Source organism: Tamandua tetradactyla, chromosome 18, assembly GCF_023851605.1.
Source record: "Tamandua tetradactyla isolate mTamTet1 chromosome 18, mTamTet1.pri, whole genome shotgun sequence".
In the NCBI taxonomy this organism is placed as follows: Eukaryota; Metazoa; Chordata; class Mammalia; order Pilosa; family Myrmecophagidae; genus Tamandua; species Tamandua tetradactyla.
The window spans coordinates 17,511-34,651 of NC_135344.1; the positions used below are offsets into that span (position 1 = coordinate 17,511).

At 38.0% G+C, this 17,141-nt stretch overlaps 1 protein-coding gene and 1 long non-coding RNA gene across 13 annotated transcripts in view; one reads left to right on the forward strand and one right to left on the reverse strand.

Moving 5' to 3' along the window:
- Positions 1-2,096: 2,096 nt before the first annotated feature.
- Positions 2,097-3,289, reverse strand: LOC143661897 (uncharacterized). Its single transcript, XR_013164923.1, has 2 exons — positions 3,010-3,289; positions 2,097-2,736 (listed from the first exon to the last, which is right to left on the reverse strand). It is a non-coding gene; the product is annotated as an uncharacterized LOC143661897 (long non-coding RNA).
- A 289-nt stretch (positions 3,290-3,578) lies between these two features.
- Positions 3,579-17,141, forward strand: part of LOC143661895 (uncharacterized) — a 29,459-nt gene continuing 15,896 nt past the window's right edge. For 11 of the 12 annotated variants that reach the window (XR_013164917.1, XR_013164921.1, XR_013164918.1 and 8 more), the window contains exons 1-2: positions 3,579-3,790; positions 10,166-10,237. The gene's annotated coding sequence lies outside the window, so the exon portion shown is untranslated. Of the gene's footprint in view, positions 3,791-5,896; positions 7,280-10,165; positions 10,238-17,141 lie in introns of those variants that run through there. The other variant, XM_077135134.1, reaches the window with a different exon arrangement.

The following is a 17,141-nucleotide window of genomic DNA, read 5'->3' on the forward strand; positions in this document are numbered from 1 at the left end:
ATGTCATGAAAAATTAACATACAATTTATATTGTATGTTAATTGTTATATTAATAAAAGTTTTAAAAACAAACAAAAAATGTAAATTGCATGAACTTCATTTGCCTTTCCCTTCCACAATACATCACAATGGTGTATTATATAGATGATATCATGCTGAATGGTCCTAGTGTGCAAGATGTAGCAACTACTGGGGAATTTTCATAAGACATTTGTGTTTCTAACAGTAGAAGAAAAATCCAGCAAATCCAACAAATCAAATTCCACATTAGTGAAATTTCTAGGCATTCAGGAGGGTGAAACATGTCACTTCAAAGGTGAATGATAAACTGTTGGATCTGGTCTCTACCACAAAAGTGGCACAATTCCTGCTTGGTCTCTTTGGTTTTCATAGGCAACATATCCCATAATTGATGTGTTATTCTGATTCACTCAACAAGGGGCCAAAAATATTGCTAGATTTGATTGGAACAAATGGAATCCTTGCAACAAGTCCAGGCTATTGCGTAAGCTGCTCTCCCACTTGAGAGCACATATGACCCAAAAGATTCAATAGTGCTGGAAGTTTCAGTGGCAAAAAGAGAAGATGTCCAGAACCTTTGACTGGCTCCTTTAGGAAAATCACAACACAGATACTTAGGATGTTAGAGTGAAACCATGTCATCCTCTGCAGATAATTATGATTTTTTTGATAAAAAGCTTTTAACCTCCTACTGGACCATAGTAGAGACCAAGTACATAATTATGTGTCACCAAGTTATCATGAGACTTGAGTTGTCTGCCATGTAAGGGCATTGTCTGACCAAGGCATAAATTTAGGCACACACAGTTGTACTATAAAATCAAATGGAAGTTGTATATACAAGGACAGGTTCAAGCACATCCTTAAAGCACAAGTAAGATATTGTGGAAGTTTCTCAAATGTGTATGGATCCCACTTCGCCACAATATCTTCTCTTTCCCAGCCCTCAGCTATGTCCTCATGGGGATTTTCCTACCATCAAGTGACTGAAGAAGAGAAATCTCAGGCCTGTCATTCAGATTTGGGTGCTTGGTATACATGTACCACCTAAAAGTAGACAACTGAAACACTTCATCCTCATTTCCAAGACATCCCTGTAGAAGAGTATTCAAGGGAAATTCTCTGAGTGGGCAGAACATAAAGCAATGTATCTGATTCTTTATTTAGTGTATAAGAGGAAATAGCAGGGGACATGTTAATTTATACTGGCTATGGCCTGTCATTTTATTTTATGATCAGCATTAAGGAGAGAACATGATTGCAAAATTGGTGACAAAGGGATCTGGGAGAATGTTATAAAGACCTACCTTTCTGAATGGGCAAAAACATGCAGATATATGCATCCAATGTGAATGCCACCCTGTACATACTGTCAGCTGTTTGGAATCTTGGCTGAGACAGCTAGGCTGTTGCAGCTTTGGTTAAGATCTCTCACTATCCAGTAGGATAACTTGGGCACATTCACAGAGATGTTGCAAGGTCCCAAGACAACAGGCAGAAATGTGCAATTTGAGTTCTAGGCTTTGAATTGACACAATTTCGTCTGCATTCTGTTATCCAAAAAAACCACAAGGCTTTCCCACATTCAAGTATTAGGAAAATAAACACCATCTCTTGATGAGAGAATCTTTGTAAACAATCATTGTGGAAGATTTGGAAAGAGAATTATATAAACAACAGTGCCCATTTTTTTTTAAAATTATTGAGCAGGTAGTAATAAACAGTTTCTGGAAAGAAAGCAAGATCCTTATCCCTAATCCTTATCACATCAGTGGTTTTAGTAACCCAGAACTTAGTATCCTTGGAGCCTAGGGGTGGTAGCAGCTACCCTGTCCAGAGAAATTTAAACAATAGGGGAGTCAAGCTGATCTTCTGCATATAATGGATTAAACAATGTTATTTCTGTAATCAAGGAAGGTCTATGATTCCTGTTCCATTGGCTTGTAAGTAGTTGGGGACTAGTGTATATTAATCTCCCAGCATATAATAAGATATAAAGATTTTTTGAAGATGCAGTATTTGTCTTGAGTTTAATATACACCAAGAAAATTCCCACATGCAAATTTCAATAAATTTTAATTGATGTGGCTGATGTAAACTGCAAAATACAAATGACATGCCACTGTTCATTTGGCATTGGAGAGGTGTAGGGACAAAGGTAATGGTTGAAAATTTTTCTTAAAGAACTAAAGCACAACATATCCAAATGTTAGAGAAATGGGAATCATTGTAGCCATTTGAATCATCCTTTGTGCACCATACAATTCCTAAGTAATTAGAACATTCTTGAATCATTATAATATTACTAGAAAATCCAGGCATCATTAATGTCACCACTTATGATATGTGAAATGTCATTATTTCAGATGAAAACTACCAGTTCTGATGAAATGTGTGGGCAAGGACCCTATGAGATAAACCAAATGAAACTGTGCTCCTTTGACCTAAATGAGGATAGAATGATTTGAGACTCACTAAGAGTCAGGGGTATCTGAAACAGCACTGGACAATAGATGAGAACTCTCTCTGCCTATGGCAGATTCCTACTATACAAATATAGAGGCAGTTGATGCATATGAATATCATGTGTTTGAGTAGTCCCATTCCCTGTTTCTAACAGACCTCTCTATATTGTGATTATCTATCATTCTATCGTCGGCGCCGCCGCCGCCGTCCGCGCCACCCGGCAGCCAAGAGCCGGAGATCGCCGAGATGCTGCAGGCGAGAAAATGCAGAGGAAAAAAGATAAAATGTTTTTAAAAAATCAGTCTAAAGAATAGAATAACAGGGATCAAAAGTTCAATATCCAACATGAAAGGCATGATCAGAAAAGTATCATGGAAATATAAACTAGAACTTAAAATAGAAATAAAATATCTGGATAAAAGTAAAAGAGAATAAAATGAATCAGCCAAAATCTCCAGGGAAATCAAAATGAAAAGTGTTTGTTGCATGGGTGTGGGTGGGGCCCGCGCACTTAACTGTTACCTGGATTCCAAAGTGAAACAATGGTCCTGGCCAGGCCGGTCCACCGCTGACTGGACCACCGCGGCTCCCTGAGCGCCAGCAACCAGCGCCAATGCCCGCCAAGCCACGACAGACGCCAACGGCCATGACCCGTATGCGCATGTCCAAGTTCACCACCGGGGTCCTCTTGGTGCGCTTGCACACAACCGACTGCAAGCTCAGCAGGTGTGAACACAATGCTCCTGCGCATGCCCGGAGGCCTGGTGGGTCGCGCCGCGCCTGCGCACGCCGACCACCTGCGCCAACGAGAGGTGTGTGCCGCCCCGTGGCGCCGTGTGCGGGTCATGGCTTTTGGCGTTTGTCGTGGTTTGGCGGGCATTGGCGCTGGTTGCTGACCCTCAGGGAGCCGCAGCGGTCCAGTCAGTGGCGGGCCGGCCTGGCCCGGGCGTTTGCGTGGAGCCGGGCAGCCGTGACCGAGAGTGGAGACTGGACAGGAGCCGGAGATGGAGCAGGAGCGGCGGGAGTGGTGCGGGACCCGCCCGCGGCCAGGTGAGCGGGCAGCTGGACTCGGGGCCGCAGTCGCAGTGTTTCCTGTGCGGGTCCCGCGTGCGCCCTGGGGCCGCTGGAATCCTCAGGAGGGGCTTCGCGAGACCATGAGGAAATTCAACACCAGGAAAGGGCTGGACTGCCTGAACGCCGGATCGTCTTTGGCTGCGCCGCCGCCGCCGCCGTCCGCGCCACCCAGCAACCAAGAGCCGGAGATTGCTGAGACGCTGCAGGCGAGAATTTCCAGCTCTGCAAGGTGAGCCAGGGCGGGCACGTGGTGGCAGAGTGCCGGGGAGGGGGATAGCAGGCTCAAGAGGAGAGCAGTTGTGAATTACATGTTTAAATTTCAACGAGATTTAGTGTGTTCTGGATTAAATTTCAGAATTGTTTAAAAAAATTCCTGTTCAAAGATTCCGTAAAATTATTCCTCACAAGAGAAGTTTTGAACATATTTTAATATGGATGTAAGTGCATTCCGTAGATCCTGATAAAACACTTTACAACAAACATTGCTGAGAGTTATTTGGCATGGTTCAGTAGAAACCTCTCAGAGTTGAGCTTTCACACCTTGAGAGCGTTTTCCTCTTTCAATTTCAGGGACATAGGTTATTATCCTTCTGCCTCCCTGGCTACTGTTTTCTGTCTCCTTCATTCACTTTGCCCCTCTTCTCTACCTCTGAAAGTTAATGTTCTTCAAAGCTTCCCTAGGACTCCCTTTACTTTTCTTCTCTCCCCTCCCTCCACACTTTCCTACTTCTGTTACTTTAAGTGTAGCTCCTGGACTTATGTTAATGGCCCTTAAATTTATAAATGCATGCTGGACTTCTCTGAGCTACAGACCTACTATTCTACTTGGTCTCACAACTTGGAGGTCTAATTGGCATCTCAAACTTTAGTATACCCTAAACGAGTCCTTGATTCCAACTGGTCCCCCAACCTGCTCTCCATCATCCCTCCCAACCTTCAAAATCCTTCCATTCTAGAAGGACCAAAGGAGAAGGAGGAGTCATAACAGAGAAGGTATGATTTAACAAATGAGTATGACTGCTGAATCATTATATTCATTTTTCTTTTAGTCACCAGTGTCTTGGAGCATCTAGAAGGGAAAACTTAAAATTGTGGAGCTGTAACCCATGCCAAACTCTGAAATCTGTCCTATAGCTAATCGTTAATGTACTTTGAAATTTATTGCTATTTTGTATATATATTTCACATTAAAAAATATTTTTAAAATCCCTTCATTCTCAGTGAATGGCTGTGACATTCACCAGTAGTTGAACTAAGAAAGAGTCTTCCTCAATTCCTTCCTTCCTGCCCACCACACGTCCAGTCCATCAGCATTCCATATTGACTCTACTTCTAAAATATATCTCAAACCCACCCACTTTCTCCATCTGTTTTTTTCTGCCACCACTGTGATGCAGGCTTGGAACTCTTCAGTGGGTTTCCATTTTATGGTGAACAACTTATAATTGCTGCTCAACTGTATTTGATAAATAAAAAAGTGAATGAATGACATTAAACCATAATCTCGTGCCTCATAAGACAATGCATCAGAAGACATCATAATGCTAAAAGTGAATCAATATAATTAGTAATATGCTGGCTCTTATCAGTTAGAAAGATAGCCTGAAAATACAAAACAAATCTGCGAAATAATAAAATTTAACAGGTCTAACTTTCATGTCATAAGCATAATTTCTGTCGAGTTGTGATGCTCTGACATGGTTAAATTTCAGCTTAAATTTAAATCAAACAGAATAGAGTGGCTCATTTTGAATTTGTTGACAGGTCATTCTAAATTATTTTTAAATTAAAAAATAAATTAAGTCACTTGTCACTCAACTTGGTGTTGAGTGAAATAAGACAGGCACAAAAAGACAAATATTGTATGAGCCTGCTTATGTGAAACACCTAGAAGAAGCAGACCTCAGTAGAAATAGAGAGTGGTTTATAGGTTTCCAGGGGTGAAGGTGGGAGGTAGGGGATGGGTGGGAAGAGAAGAATTAGAGCTTAAAGGTGAAGTTTCTCTTTGCAGGGATGAAAAAGTAGAGGTGATGGATTATCAGTGATGGTAGCACAGTATTGAGAATGTGATTAATACTACTGAATTGCATACTTGAATGTGGTTAAACTGAGGACTTTTTGAGTTCGATATTACAACAATATTTTTTTCAATTAAAGCACTTGTCCGTTGGTAAATAGGAAAACAGTCAATGATATCTTAAAAATGAATATTATTGAAGATTATATTAAAATGAAGTTTATAACAGTCTTTAATGATTTACTTCCCTTTTTTTGCCCCTAAGAACTTTATTATGATTATATTAAATATTATGTTTCTAGTAACCATTACTGAGTGGTTTGTCTGTTAGATGTTACTATGAAAGGGGTTCCAAGTAAAACTTTGATTTCTAATTTCCTTTTAGTTCTAAACTTTAATCATTCTATGTTTCTGTAATGAATTATGAATTTAGGTATTGCATTCTTACCTGCTGAGCCCCCGTGGCCCGCCCTGCTAGTTTTTTTTAACACATAAAGTATAAATATACCTGAGTTCTGTTTTTGATACTTTAATTTGAAAACTTCTTATTTCATTTTTAATAGTTATTCCAGGTTTTTCTTTAACCTAAGGGGACTTGTTATTGGCTTCCTAACTTCCTTAAGTAGGTCATAAGAAGCAGCACTATAAAATTTTGAAAAACTCTTGAGCATAGCTGCTGGAGTGAGGGGAGGGAGCTATCTTGTGCATTCTAAGAGCAAGGATTAAAATCTCCTTGGCGGCCTCCAACAAGAGTAATTTGGGGCTGAGGAAATTTCTCTGGGCTGATTTTAATTTCATTTCTAGTTCTGCTTCTTACAGAGTGGATGACTTTAGACAAACCACTTAAGAATTCAGAAACTAAGAAAGATTGTTTGCCGTAAAAGGAGTTTCCTCTAACCTGGTTATAAATTTTCCTTCCTCCCTCCCTCCTTTTCTCCTTCCTTCTACTGTACTTTCAGTTTTCTGGAGGACTGCTGTTTCTGAGGTCTCTCCCCTAGGACCTCCAGAAGTGACGTCTGTACATTAGACAGTCTGTATTTTAAGTCACTTTATTCCAAACACATAATTCGGTGACAGCCATTCTAGCTCTTTTCTTGTGCTGTGGTGTCAGACAGAAAAATAAAACATACAAACAAGTATATAATTATGTGTGTGTATAAATACTTTGTCTTCTGTGTTCTTCATTTTTTTAATGTTCTGCTTTCACTTTCACTCCCTCATTCTTCTTTATAATCCAGTGTGTTAGAAGCCTACACATTTTTTTTTTCATTTCAGCTATTCTGTCTTTTAGTTATAGAATTTCACTGTGGTTCTTCTTTACAGTTTCAATTTATCTGCTAAGATTCTCCTTTTGTTGGAAAGAGGACTCTCTCTCTTTTACCCTCTATCCAGGATAAACAGTCAGGCACTTTCTACCAGAGGATTTGGTGACACCAACTTGTAATTTGGAAATGAATTTGCCATGTAATTAAGATTGGTTTGTAGCATTTTGTGCAGTCTGCTTAGTTTTAATTTTAAATTGTCAAATCTTTTATCCCTCATCAGTCTTTCTTTTTTTGTATACTGTATGGTGGCAGTCACATTTCATTCTTTTTCCATGTTAGTATCCCATTATTGCAGCACCATGTGTTGACTTTTTGTTTGTTTGTTTGTTTTTTAGAAAGTGCATGGGCCAGGAATCGAATCTGGGTCTCCCTCATGGTGGGTGAGAATTCTACCACTGAACTACCCTCACACCCCATCAGTCTGCTTTTTTAGCTTCCAAAATGTTGCTGCCACTATCTCCTCTGTGCCATTGGAGTGTGGATTTGTATAGGGAACAGGAAATAGACATGTATATATATTTGTGTGTGTGTGTGTGTGTGTGTGTGTGTGTGTGTGTGTGTAACCCTCCATCTTTACCCTGGAGTTAAGGTTTTGATTTCTTGAGTAGGAAATAACTAGATTGATTTCAACTTTTAAATCTATCAGGTGATATGGTATTCCAGGAGAAAATGTTCTTCAGTGTCTGTACAGGGTATATCTGTTCAAATGCTATGAAACTCATACCTTTATTTTGTGTGAGATAAGAGAGCCTGTTTCTAATCATTTGTGTTTAAGCTGAAGCCTTAGCTAGTGAAAATTATTTCTTTATAAATACTTGATCCATATTTTACATATTGAATGGTTCATCATTAACAATCTTCATCCATTGATATGTTGTTTTTTTCCCTTCTCTATCTTTTCCTCCATCACCACCTTTTCTTGTTTGCTTTCACCACCTCCGCAATTCAGAACTCCAAGTGATATTTTGTATATGAATATAAATTACATTTACACTTACTTAAAAATAGACTTTTTAAGTAAGGGATGTGGGATAGAGAGTGGTCATGGAAAGTGTATATTGATAGATAAAGGGAATCACGTAAGGAAACAAACAAGGGTGAGGCATCTGCAGTTTGGAAACACAGGTCAAATTTCTGTGTTTTGATTACTTGGGTAGACAGAAATGAAAATGACCCTCTCCTCCCAGGAATTTGACTCAAATCAGTGCAACAACTGCTGGAATGCACCACAAATTCATTTGCTGACTTTTAAGCTAAACGTGATTATTTTAATGAATCAAACAAATACTTTTTAAGAAGCCTTTTATTGAGCCATAAACCAGAATGAATTCTATAAATCATTTAAAATTAGTAAGTTGGCTGAAAATAATCAGATTCCTTAAAAAAATGATAAGCATTGAAAGAATTCAGTAAATTTTGTAATGGAAGCACTTATTTGTGATTTGAACCCAGTGTTACCCCATATTCCCTGTTGGGCTAGATAGATGATTTGGACCTGTGTGTAATGAATTTTGATTTTTCTCTAAAGCTGATTTGACATGGGAACTGATCTTTCTGTTTCTCGTAGTGACTATCATCCTTGTTACCTTTTATAGTTTTTAACTCAAGAGATGGGCCTTCTAAGGAGGGTTAAAGCAGAAGTTTCTGTTCTTCTTTACTTTTCACAGATATTTTCATGGCTTTAAAAATATATAGATTTTCTATGTTTATTACTTTTTTCTTTGTCTTTATTACATCACAATCAACTTTTTTTTCTTTTTTGTGAAAAATAACATAGTCAGAAAGGCAATAAATTTCAAAGCAATCACAACAATTAGTTGTAGAACAGATTTCAGAGTCTGGTATGGGTTACAATTCCACAAGTTTAGGTTTTTATTTCTAGCTTCTCTAAGATACTGGAGACTAAAAGAAATACCAATATAATGATTCAGCAATCATTTATTTGTTAAACCCTACCTTCTCTGTATACCTCCACCATCACCTTTAATCTTTCTCCCACTCCTGAGGGGTATTTTGGCTGTGCTCATTATAACTTTTTCATGTTGGAAGGGGCTTTGGATAATATGGGATGGGGAGATGGAACTAGCTGATGTTCTGGATTGGCTGGCCCCTCCAGCCAATTTATCTTGATTTATCTGGTCCAGAGACCCATCTGGAGGTTGTAGGTTTCTAGAAAGTTACCCTAGTACATGAACTCTCTAGAATATTATATATTGCCTTGGATGTTCTTTAGGATTGTCAGGAATGGTTTTGGTTGGGGGTTAACAAGTTATTTTCATGGCTGTTTTTACCTTAACTTGATTATCCTGTCACTGGACTTTGCTTTCCACATGGGCAGTGTCGCCCTCCTCTCTCTCTGCCTGAGAGAATTAAATCTAGAAGCATCAGTCAGTGCATTTCTCACTTCTACAGGGTCAGCTCAGCATTTCAATGTCTTATGTCAAATTTATATGCACTCTGGTCTTTCCTGGGCAGTTTGAGTCCTCCCTCTGCCCCTGGGGCTAGGGGGAGTAACTGCTTTATCAGTGTACATTTAACTATATTTAAAATATCTGTTTGGAGACAGTAGATTAAAAATGCATACACTAAGTGTCAACATTTTCAAAAGTTTTTATGAAAAGTTTATGTTTATGTGTTTTTAAGAAATTACAGTAGTACCATTTTAATTAGTCTGAATGTTCCCAGGCATTGAAATAAATCTTGACTAAGGAAAGAAAAATGCATGCATTCTCTGGATCATATGCTTAATTAGTTTTGTGATTTTCAGACATTCAGTCTCAACGTCCTTAGCACGATATCATTCTAGGTAATTAGTTGATAAATAACTCTTGAAATTATTCCAGTTCATAAAATTATTGGAGTAAAAGCCAAAATATTTACACAGTCACACAGCTGGTTTCATTATGATGTCCTTTTCCAGATTATATGTTTATGTAACCCGCATTTATTATCTGAAAACATGTATTATATTTTGCAGTGTTTTAGCAGAAGTTGGGACATATAGTGAGCAAGTTAACATAACTTTCTATTTCTCCATAATTACTGTTTAAACAGATTTGTGTAATGTCATATCATCACTCTGTCATTCAGATAGATTCATACATACCTTAACCTCCCCAAAGAGATGATTTATCCAAGGAGTGAACTGAGTGTTTTTAAAATGCCTTAACACAAATTTGGAGCTGAATATTCAAGAAAAGCAAAGAGTAGTGATGATTACAGACTTCTCTCATGTATAAATGCATTTCTTGTTTCTTCATAGGGATCTTCGCTTTAACAGAATTAGAGAGATCCAACCTGGGAAATTCAAATGACTGAGAAACTTGAATGTATTGTAAGTTGAAATAGTCTATTGTTTACCAATGGGGGAAAATATATAGACATCGTTATGCCATTTATAAATCTCAGCTAGTATGGCAAAAACCTATTACCCACCATAAGTGGATATGAATGAGGAAAAGTGAGACTGAAATGGAGAAATTAATATGCAAATTAAAATGCCAGGTCTATGAAATTCTGTGCTTGGCAGCAGTTCTTTTATTTGTTTATCCTTCTATCTTGTCTGGCATCCTTCTACCTAACTATTATATATTGGGTAAAATCCATAACATACTGTCTTCATTTGAGAGCATCACTTTTTTTTTCATATACTATTTGGCAGGTCACATTTCATTATTTTTCCACGTGAGTATCCAGTTATTGCAGCACCATTTGATGAAACTTTTGTTTGTTTGTTTTTTGAGAAGTGCACGGACCAGGAATTGAACCGGGTCCTCCCCGTGGCAGGTGAGAATTCTACCACTGAAGTACCCTTGTACCCCGCTTATGGCATCATTTTTTGTTTGTTAGGGGAGGTTTGATTGTAGATACTTTTCTGCATCTTTGATGGTAAGGTTGGAAGATTAGTGTTCCTCCTACGTCCAGCACATGCACACGAGACTTTTTACTCCAGTTCATTTATGTCCCAGTACTTAGATGTCCAGAGTGGATAAACTAGGGGAAGAGGCAGGACCACTGCTTGAGTGATTGACAGTACAGTTAACACATTGGAAAGCTTATTTGAATCTGCTTTTCTGCACCAGGATGGTGAGTGATTGGCAAAGAGGAATGTGCAGGGAAATAGAAGCAGGAACCATGTCACCAATTGACTGTGTGCCCTCATTGGGCAAATTGCTTAGCTGCACTGCATATCAGTGTCCTTATCTGTGAAAATGGATCACTCATTGAATGTGCTGACGTACTTTTAATAACACACCTGGCCAGACCACCCTATATTTCTATGATTGTCTTTAAATTGACCATGATCATGGCTAAAGTAGAAAATCTAAGATGTAGTAGAATAAAGGTATATATTCCTGTGTATAGGAGAGACTTATTTTTGTATTACATACAAAGATGAAATAATGTGGGGTGATATGGGCAATCATTACTCGGGAAAATTTGTAATCACAAGAGTTATATACCAAAAATGACATTTTTTGTGATAATGTAGCATTTAGTGTATGTTGATATTAAGGCCTGTAGCTTAATAATGTTGTGACCTTTTTTTTTATTAATTAAAAAAAATTAACTAACACAACATTTAGAAATCATTCCATTCTACATATGCAATCAGGAATTCTTAATATCATCACATAGATGTATGATCATCATTTCTTAGTACATTTGCATCGATTTAGAAAAAGAAATAGCAAGACAACAGAAAAAGAAGTAAAATGATAATATAGAGAAAAAAATAAAAATAAAGAATACAAAAAATATATATAAAAAACAAACAAACAAAAAAACTATAGCTCAGATGCAGCTTCATTCAGTGTTTTAACATAAATACATTACAGTTAGGTAGTATTGTGCTGTCCATTTTTGAGTTTTTGTATCTAGTCCTGTTGCACAGTCTGTATCCCTTCAGCTCCAATTACCCATTATCTTACCCTGTTGCTAACTCCTGATGGTCTCTGTTACCAATGACATATTCCAAGTTTATTCTCTATGTCAGTTCATATCAGTGGGACCATACAGTATTTGTCCTTTAGTTTTTGGCTAGTCTCACTCAGCATAATGTTCTCTAGGTCCATCCATGTTATTACATGCTTCATAAGTTTATTCTGTCTTAAAGCTGCATTATATTCCATCGTATGTATATACCACAGTTTGTTTAGCCACTCGTCTGTTGATGGACATTTTGGCTGTTTCCATCTCTTTGCAATTGTAAATAATGCTGCTATAAACATTGGTGTGCAAATGTCCGTTTGTGTCTTTGCCCTTAAGTCCTTTGAGTAGATACCTAGCAATGGTATTGCTGGGTCATATGGCAATTCTATATTCAGTTTTTTGAGGAGCCGCCAAACTGCCTTCCACAGTGGTTGCACCATTTGACATTCCCACCAACAGTGGATAAATGTGCCTCTTTCTCCGCATCCTCTCCAGCACTTGTCATTTTCTGTTTTGTTGGTAATGGCCATTCTGGTGGGTGTGAGATGATATTTCATTGTGGTTTTGATTTGCATTTATCTAATGGCCAGGGACATTGAGCATCTCTTCATGTGCCTTTTGGCCATTTGTATTTCCTCTTCTGAGAGGTGTCTGTTCAAGTTCATAAAACCGCCTCCAATTGTAAGTTTCATAAGATATCTCCCTACATTTTCCTCTAATGGTTTTATGGTCTTAGACCTAATGCTTAGATCTTTGATCCATTTTGAGTTAACTTTGGTATAGGGTGTGAGATATGGGTCCTCTTTCATTTTTTGCATATTGATATCCAGTTCTCTAGGCACCATTTATTGAAGAGACTGTTCTGTCCCAAGTGAATTGGCTTGACTGCCTTATCAAAGATCAAATGTGCATAGATGAGAGGGTCTATATCTGAGCACTCTATTCGATTCCATTGGTCGATATATCTATCTTTATGCCAATACCATGCTGTTTTGACCACTGTGGCTTCATAATATGCCTTAAAGTCAGGCAGCGTGAGACCTCCAGCTTTGTTTTTTTTTTTTCCTCAAGATACTTTTAGCAATTTGGGGCACCCTCCCCTTCCAGATATATTTGCTTATTGGTTTTTCTATTTCTGAAAAATAAGTTGTTGGGATTTTGATTGGTATTGCATTGAATCTGTAAGTCAATTTAGGTAGGATTGACATCTTAACTATATTTAGTCTTCCAATCCATGAACACGGTATGCCCTTCCATCTATTTAGGTCTTCTGTGATTTCTTTTAACAGTTTTTTGTAGTTTTCTTTGTGTAGGTCTTTTGTCTCTTTAGTTAAATTTATTCCTAAGTACTTTATTCTTTTACTTGCAATTGTAAATGGAATTCGTTTCTTGATTTCCCCCTCAGCTTGTTCATTGCTAGTGTATAGAAATGCTACAGATTTTTGAATGTTGATCTTGTAACCTGCTACTTTGCTGTACACATTTATTAGCTCTAGTAGTTTTGTTGTGGATCTTTCCAAGTTTTCGACGTACAGTATCATATCGTCTGCAAACAGTGATAGTTTTACTTCTTCCTTTCCAATTTTGATGCCTTGTATTTCTTTTTCTTGTCTAATTGCTCTGGCTAGAACCTCCAACACGATGTTGAATAATAGTGGTGATAATGGACATCCTTGTCTTGTTCCTGATCTTAGGCGGAAAGTTTTCAATTTTTCCCCATTGAGGATGATGTTAGCTGTGGGTTTTTCATATATTCCCTCTATCATTTTAAGGAAGATCCCTTGTATTCCTATCCTTTGAAGTGCTTTCAAAAAGAAAGGATGTTGAATCTTGTCAAATGCCTTCTCTGCATCAACTGAGATGATCATATGATTTTTCTGCTTTGATTTATTGATATGGTGTATTACATTAATTGATTTTCTTATGTTGAACCATCCTTGCATACCTGGGATGAATCCTACTTGGTCATGATGTATAATTCTTTTAATGTGTTGCTGGATTCGATTTGCTAGAATTTTGTTGAGGATTTTTGCATCTATATTCATTAGAGATTTTGGTCTGTAGTTTTCTTTTTTTGTAATATCTTTGCCTGGTTTTAGTATGAGGGTGATGTTGGCTTCATAGAATGAATTAGGTTGCTTTCCCTCCACTTTGATTTTTTTGAAGAGTTTGAGCAGAGTTGGTGCTAATTCTTTCTGGAATGTTTGGTAGAATTCACATGTGAAGCCCTCTGGTCCTGGACTTTTTTCTTTTTGGGAAGGTTTTGAATGACTGATTCAATTTCTTTACTTGTGATTGGTTTGTTGTGGTCATCTATTTCTTCTTGAGTCAACGTAGATTGTTCATGCCTTTCTAGGAACTTGTCCATTTCATCTACATTGTTGTATTTATTAGCGTAAAGTTGTTCATAGTATCCTGTTATTACCTCCTTTATTTTTGTGAGGTCAGTGGTTATGTCTCCTCTTCCATTTCTGATCTTATATATTTGCGTCCTCTCTCTTCTTCTTTTTGTCAATCTTGCTAAGGGCCCATCAATCTTATTGATTTTCTCATAGAACCAACTTCTGGTCTTATTGATTTTCTCTATTGTTTTCATGTTTTCAATTTCATTTATTTCTGCTCTAATCTTTGTTATTTCTTTCCTTTTGCTTGCTTTGGGGTTAGTTTGCTGTTCTTTCTCCAGTTCTTCCAAGTGGACAGTTAATTCCTGAATTTTTGCCTTTTCTTCTTTTCTGATATAGGCATTTAGGGCAATAAATTTCCCTCTTAGCACTGCCTTTGCTGCATCCCATAGGTTTTGATATGTTGTGTTTTCATATTCATTCGCCTCGTGATATTTACTAATTTCTCTTGTAATTTTTTCCTTGACCCACTTGTTGTTTAAGAGTGTGTTGTTGAGCCTCCACGTATTTGTGGATTTTCTGACACTCTGCCTATTATTGATTTCCAACTTCATTCCTTTATGATCCGAGAAAGTGTTGTGTATGATTTCAGTCTTTTTAAATTTGTTGAGACTTGCTTTGTCACCCAGCACATAGTCTATCTTTGAGAATGATCCATGAGCACTTGAGGAAAAGGTGTATTCTGCTGTTGTGGGGTGTAATATCCTATAAATGTCTGTTAAGTCTAGCTCATTTATTGTAATATTCAAGTTCTCTGTTTCTTTATTGATCCTCTGTCTAGATGTTCTGTCCATTGATGAGAGTGGTGAATTGAAGTCTCCAACTATTATGGTGTATGTGTCTATTTCCATTTTCAGTGATTGCAGTGTATTCCTCACATATTTTGGGGCATTCTGATTTGGTGCATAAATATTTATGATTGTTATGTCTTCTTGTTTAATTGTTCCTTTTATTAGTAGATAGTGTCCTTCTTTGTCTCTTTTAACTGTTTTACATTTGAAGTCTAATTTGTTGGATATTAGTATAGCTACTCCTGCTCTTTTCTGGTTGTTATTCGCATGAAATATCTTTTCCCAACCTTTCACTTTCAACCTATGTTTATCTTTGGGTCTAAGATGTGTTTCCTGTAGACAGCATATAGAAGGATCCTGTTTTTTAATCCATTCTGCCAGTCTATGTCTTTTGATTGGGGAATTCAGTCTATTAACATTTAGTGTTATTACTGTTTGGGTAATACTTTCCTCTACCATTTTGCCTTTTGTATTATATATATCATATCTGATTTTCCTTTCTACACTCTTCTCCATACCTCTCTCTTCTGTCTTTTCGTATCTGACTCTAGTGCTCCCTTTAGTATTTCTTGCAGAGCTGGTCTCTTGGTCACAAATTCTCTCAGTGACTTTTTGTCTGAGAATGTTTTAATTTCTCCCTCATTTTTGAAGGACAGTTTTGCTGGATATAGAAGTCTTGGTTGGCAGTTTTTCTCTTTTAGTAATTTAAATATATCATCCCACTGTCTTCTAGCTTCCATGGTTTCTGCTGAGAAGTCTACACATAGTCTTATTGGGGTTCCCTTGTATGTGATGGGTTGTTTTTCTCTTGCTGCTTTCAAGATCTTCTCTTTCTCTTTGACCTCTGACATTCTAACTAGTAAGTGTCTTGGAGAATGCCTATTTGGGTCTATTCTCTTTGGGGTGCGCTGCCCTTCTTGGATCTGTAATTTTAGGTCTTTCATAAGAGTTGGGAAATTTTCAGTGATAATTTCTTCCATTAGTTTTTCTCCTCCTTTTCCCTTCTCTTCTCCTTCTGGGACACCCACAACACATAATTTGTGCACTTCATATTATCATTCATTCCCTGAGCCCCTGCTCAATATTTTCCTTTCTTTTCCCCATAGTTTCTGTTTCTTTTTGGCTTTCAGATATTCCATCCTCCAGTTCACTAATTCTATCCTCTGTCTCTTTAAGTCTACCATTGTAGATTTCCATTGTTTTTTTTTTCATCTCTTCTGCTGTGTTTTTCAATCCCATAAGTTTTGTGATTTGTTTTTTCAGACTTTCTATTTCTTCTTTTTGTTGATCCCATGCCTTCTTCACGTCCTCCCTCAATTTATCGATTTGGTTTTTGAAGAGGTTTTCCATTTCTGTTCATATGTTCAGAATTAGTTGTCTCAGCTCCTGTAGCTCATTTAAGCTATTTGTTGTTCCTTTGACTGAGCCATATCTTCGATTTTCCTGGTGTGATTTGTTATTTTTTATTGGCGTCTGGGCATTTAATCAGATTTTCCTGAGTGTGGGACACAGCAGGTTGAAAGACTTTCCTGTGAAGTCTCTGAGCTCTGTTTTTCTTATCCTGCCCAGTACGTGGTACTTGTCTGTCTGCAGGGCCCACCAGCAAAAGATGCTGTGGCTCCTTTAACTTTGGAAGACTCTCGCTGCTGGGTGTGTGGTGGAGACAGAGGAAAGGTTGTAGGTTGATTTTAATGGCTTCAAATTGTGAAGTCCTGGGATGTGAATTCCTTGAGAGAGGGATTGCACCTGAGTTGCATTTTACCCCTCCTGCGGGGAAGGTTCAGGTGGTAGTGAGCCCTAAAAGCAGCCTGTTTCTGCCGATGGGGCAGTTGTAACCTATTTAATCCCAGCGCTGAGCCAAGAGGCAACAAAACCTCCATAGAAACAGCCGCAGAAGGCTCTGTTTTGCCCCCTTTCCTCTTTTTCATTTAGCCCAATTGGCAACTTCCGCCTTGATCAGTTTCGCCTGAACTGAGGGCCTATTTTTAGTAGTCAGAAGTTGTTCCTTAATACCACTATTGATGTTAGGTTGGGCTCAGTGTCTACTACTGTTGGAGACTCCTTCCTTTCCCTCCGGGAAGTCATCTGTGGGGGAGGGTCACCAGCCACCACG